Raw genomic sequence first — 5,810 nt, 5'->3', positions numbered from 1 at the left:
CAGAAGATGTAGCAAAGGAAGTGAATGAATACAAGAAATTACTAAATGGCTACCTTTGGGACTGAGAGGAAGCCACACCTCCCAGCCACCCTGGAGTGTGTTCACCCACAAGAAAGGATCCCAAGAGAGGGGCCCAGGTGTTTCCAGAGTTATACCACCTCCTCCATTCCCCCCTAAATTTACATTTTCCTCTACAATTGTTCACTTCTTGTCTTGTGGAAAAGGAAGTTAGTTCACAGAATGCAGAATTCACTGATTTGGCCAGATTGCTGGGCCACTGTTAACTTTGATTCACCTTAATTTCTTTCTATTTTATTTTTGGTGAAGATCTACACAGCAAAAGCTAAATCAATTCAACAAATCCTGCATCTGCTCTTCAGTGACATTGGCTACATTTACTTTCACCTTTTTCGATATCCTTTTCCAAAATGTTTCACCATCTTCAACCCAAGCTCATTGCCTCCTAAGCTTCACATCTACTCTTTCCCATCCTCTGTTTCTTGAATGGCCATCGCCTTTCTTCCTAGCAGATGGCGAGCTATCTGGAATCCATCAATGACTTTTATTTGTTATGTGGCTGTAACCTGCCTGCCCTCTTCTGAAGAACTCTTTGCCCTTCTCCAACTTCCAGTTTTTGGGTGGGAAGATTAAAGTCCCTGCAAGTTATTATTCTCACACTCTACCACCTTTATTAGGAGTCCTGGTGTGGCGCTGTGGGCTAATGCGTCAGACGGCAAAGTCGTTTGAACTGCAAAGTCATTGGCTCAAGCTCACCAGCTGCTCCTTGGAAACCCTATACAGGGTCGCTATGGGTCGGAATCGACTCGACGTCACTTAACAACAACAACAAAACCTTTATTAGCCTGCCTTCCCCTACTAGACACAGGTTCCTTGAAGGTCAAGGCTGTTTCACTGTTCTGTTGACTCTTGTATCTCTGGCCCCTAACTGAATGCCCAGGGCTTGGTAGAGTCTCACTCAGAGTTGATTGGCTGAATGAAAAAACAGGAAGGATGCTAATCCTATGCCCACTCAAAAGAGAGAACCTCTCTGAAAGTCAGAATTTCTCCCTCTTCCGCCAATCCAAGACTCCCACTTCATCAGCCAACCACGTGTCATTCGAGTAGACTCATGGTAATACCATGTGTATGGAGCAGAACTGTGCCATGGGGTTTTCCAAGCTGTGACCCTTCAGAGGTAGATTAGGACCTTTCAGAAGCAGGGACTCCTATCGCATTACGTGGTTAGGTGCCATCGAGTCGATTTCAACTTAAAGCAAGTCCCTGAGTGGCACAAATGGCTAAGTGTTGGACTGAAAAGTTGGCAGTTCAAATCCTCTCAAAGGCATCTCAGAAGAAAGGCCTTGAGCACCCAATGGAGTATAGTTCTACTCTACACACCTGGGGTCGTCACAAGTCCCAATAGACACGATGGCAATTAACTAGCCGACAACAACAACCACACTCCAGATTTTTACAAATAAGTTCCAGCATCCAACAATATATAAATTAACACTGCGTGTCAACATTTGCCAAAAAGATGGTTCATTTATGTGGCTGTCCCTTTTGTTGTTGTTGTTAAGTGCCTTTGAGTCAGTTCCTAGCTGAGCCTAAAACCTGTCACCAGACTTAGTGTCTGTCTGTGACCAGTCTATCTGCACCAAAGAGAATGGTGGAATGAGTGAACCCAAAAGTTATCATGTTGTCACAATAAAGGTCAAGTAACAATCACATTTTGTGTCTTTTTTCATTTCAATCTTACTTAGTGTGTCTTACATTGGCAAACCAATTTCTTTTCCCTTTTTGGAGTTCTCAATCATTTCAGCTGTGAAAATGTACTCTTTTTGGTTGTATGAGCGATTCTTCTCTCTTATTTGTCCCCATGCCTCTTTTTGTCTAAGTGTTGAGTTGCAGTTTTTATTGCTTATTCTCTGTGCACTTTGGCATTACCTAATGGTTTCCTGAGAGAAGTCAGCGTCAGAAGTGGGGCTGTGCACAGATATTTTCTTGTCCTTTTCATCATAGATCTCCAGAAACAAAGGCAGGGTTATCACATGGACCCCAGGGCTGCTTGGGAAAAGCAGGAGCTGCAGTTATCAAAGTTGGAACCTTTCGGAAATATGCTTTTGTCTCCGTTTTGACGGCATTCAATCAGATCAACAAGTGTTGGCTAAGTGTTGAGCGTGGTTTCCTGTGGGATTGTGTAAGGCTCAGCAGGACAATAAACGTCTGGGGGGCACTGAGTAATATAGCCATTTCTGAACCAGCAGCCGGGAACATGTGAGATAATTCGCTGCCGCTGGAAGGAGGACAACTGGGGCTGGGTTTCTGCAATAAGCAGATTATCGGCGCCCGTGGACCCCGGTGGCAGAACAGGCGGAAATGGTGCGTATCAATGGCAGGTGGCTTCGCAGAAAAATAGGTTTGGATTCAGGTGTTGCGCGATCTGGAGTTTTCAACATTTGGGAAGCCCACTTAACAAAACAAAAATACAACATTGTGAATTCAAAATTGCTAAGGCTACGGAAGGGGCCCAAACGTTTACAGTGCTATCCTTTCGTTTCAATGTTAATTTCGTTCAGGGAAGAGATGAGGTTGTGTGTGTGTGCTTCCTCTTTTGACCCTCCTCCCCAACCCCCCCACTCTTTGTACCTTACTCTTCTCTGGCTTTTCACCTTAGCTTCATAACTGCTTCACAAAAGGCAAAGAAATGTTTTCCATGCCTTCTTTTCTTTGTCTGGTATTTTAGAACCAGATTATTTGTTCCTTGGTCTCTGAACCCATTGGTGTGGAGTAGAAGCCAACTCATGGCACCACTGGGTGGGTTCAAACTGTCAACCTTTCCATTACTAATCGAATGCAAACAATTTGTGCCTCCCAGGTCCTTGAAGTCTCTTTAAATCAGGGTTCCTGGGAGTACTTTAGATGAGGATGGGAAGACAGGAGAGGTTAACCGCACCATTGCACTCAGATCTGTATCATTTTGAGCATTCTTGTGCATCATGATTACATCATTTGATTTCAAAAGTAGTACTGTGTGTTACACTGTAGGATCATAGCTGAACTGCTAATCACAAAGTTGGCATATCAAACCTACCAAGCACTCCTTGGAAACCCTCAGTTCCAACTCGATGACACATAACAGTAACAACAACTAGTGTAACATGGTCTCAGCTAGTGCTTCGCAAACTCCACTGTGCACTTGGGAATCTCAGTGGAATGCAGATTCTGATTCATTGGATCTGGGCAAAGGCCTGGGAGTAAGCATTTTTAATGAGCTCCCCAGGTGAGGCTGATGTTGCTGGTCCTTGGACCCTGCTTTGATAAGACCCAGGGAGTCATTTATAAATTTGGTGACACAAATAAGCAGTTTATGATGAACTGGTTTAATCTGATTTTAAGGTGCTGGAGGTCAGGCAATGGGTTGCGGTTCAAACTTACCAGCTGCTTTGTGGAAGAAAAATGAGACAGTTTGCTCCCGTAAAGATTTACAGCCTTGAAAACTCTGTCCTACAGGTTCGCTATGAGTCGCTTGGTTTTTGGTTTTACTCTCTGAATTATTGTTGTTGTTAAGTGCCATTGAGTTGATTCTGACTCCTAGCGACCCTGTAGGTTTCTGAGGAGCAGCTGGTGGGTTTCAACTGCTGACCTTGTGGTTTGCAGTCCCCTGCTGATGCTACAGAACCACAGCAGAAGTCCAGTCTCTGGATAGAGAACCCGCAATCAGACCTACTAAATAGATGTGTCTTGATTTGAGGCTACCTGAGGAGCTCTTGCTCCCCTCCACAACCCCCAGAAGCTGGAAGAAGGGAGATGAAGACTGAAATGTTATCACTGAGAATCATTTCATTTCTTGTTTTTTAGCTTTTGTCTATTGTCTTGCTTTTTAACTTTGCCTATGAAGTGATGGGGGGCGGGGAGAGAAAGAGTATAGCCTTCCTGGAAATTTCCTATTCTACTAGGCACTCTACCTTTATTTTCTCTTGAGTCCTCATAAGGCCTTGCGGGGGTTATTGTTTCACTCCCTTTACAGTTGGGGAAGCTGAGGTTAAGCCCTGTGAAGCAATTCCTCAGGCTGTGTTGAGATAGAGCAGGGATTTGGACCCACCAAAGTCCAATGCTTTTGTTCGCATCCGTTGCCTAAGCAGGATTTGTATACAATTCAGTCAGCCTAAAGTAATCATCCAGAGAGCATGCCCTGGGCAGAAAGGGGTGGGCAGAAAGAAAAGAAGAAAGAACTTAGAAAAGGTGAAGATGAAATTTCACGCCTCAAGTGAATTTCAGTTCCAACAGCAACAGCTGTGGTGTTCTTGCATTCTTCAGAAAAAGTAATCTTCCCAAGATGTCTGGTTTTTAGAATTTCATTTCGGTGTCATTAAGATGGATATTTGAGTGTCGATATGGAAAGGCTTTCTGTGCATACTATATGAAGATCAATGGTAAGTAACTCCAGCATACTATCATAACCACATGAAATAGGGATTTATCATATCTGTGAAGCCCAGATTTCTGTCTCTCTCTGTCTTTTGTTTTTAAGATTTCTCTTTGACCATCATCTTAACACATGTTTTGAACCACTTTACCTAGTTCTGAAGAAAGTTTTTAGTTCTGGTTTAAACTTACCATCATATTTTGTTTAGTTATTTAGTAGGAAGATAAGGGGGACTGTTGTTGTTATAAAAATAGTACAGTGGGACAGGCAATATAGAACAGGGAGGTTGGCAGAGGAAAGAGGAAAGCAGCTGGAGACACAGGGAGGGATGCAAGAGTTAACATGACTAGAGGTAAATACTGTTAACCGATGGTACATGGAAGGGATTGCAATCATTGTAATAAAACAAAGCGTAGGATTTACTGAAAGGAGCTCTGATAGCGTAGTGATTACAAATCGGGCTGCGAAACTGCAAGGTCAGCAGTTTGAAACTACCAGCTGTTCCACGGGAGAAAGATGAGGCTTTCTGCTCCCGTAAAGATTTACAGCCTCGAAAACCCGGTACAGGGTCACTATGAATCGGAACTGACCCACGGCACACAGCCACCATGATTTCATGATTTAGTGAGTATATAACTGGTGATCTGCTTCCTAAACCTTCTGTCAGTGCACAGTAAAAAGTTTTTAAAGAATCGTACAGTGAGCATCCATGCACTTTCTACCTAAAGTCATTCTCCTGCGTCATCAAGTTGATTCTGACGTATAGAGACTCCATATGTGAGAGTAGACCTGCCCCCATAGACTTTTCACAGGAGCAGACCGCCTGCAGAGCCAACTGCGTACCTTCAGTCTTTCAGTTAGCAGCCAAGCACTTAACCATTGTGCCACCAGGGCTCCTTGTTCTGGGTAAACATTTGAAGGTCAACTTTGTCGCAGGCTCTTCCATTTTCCCTTCCAGAGCCTCTCTGTCCCCACTTAGAGATTATTCCTTCTCCTTCCCGCCCTTCCCCTCCCCACTGTCTTCCCAACCCTGTTGTTAATATCTTCATGGCTATTCAAATATTTAACTAAATGTTGTGTAAAATAAGGAGAGGAGAAGTCAGTTAAGATAAATAGGACCATCACCCACACCTCTCCTGCTCGCTTCCTGCGCCACAGACATTTCACTCCACCTTTTGGACATGTTATGTTCTTGCCTCTTTTCAAAATTGAGGCTGAAGCTTTGCTATTTGACACTGCCTTGGCGGCTCAGGGACGATCAGTGTTGGGCTGCTAAACAAAAGGCTGGCAGTTTGAACTCACGAGCTGCTCTGTGGGAGAAAGATGTGGCAGCCTGCTTCAGTAAAGATTGTTGTTGTTGTTAAGTGCTGTCGAGTTGGTT

This window comes from Chrysochloris asiatica, unplaced genomic scaffold (genome assembly GCF_000296735.1).
Source record: "Chrysochloris asiatica unplaced genomic scaffold, ChrAsi1.0 scaffold00018, whole genome shotgun sequence".
In the NCBI taxonomy this organism is placed as follows: Eukaryota; Metazoa; Chordata; class Mammalia; order Afrosoricida; family Chrysochloridae; genus Chrysochloris; species Chrysochloris asiatica.
Note: the sequence above shows the minus strand (reverse complement) of the source record.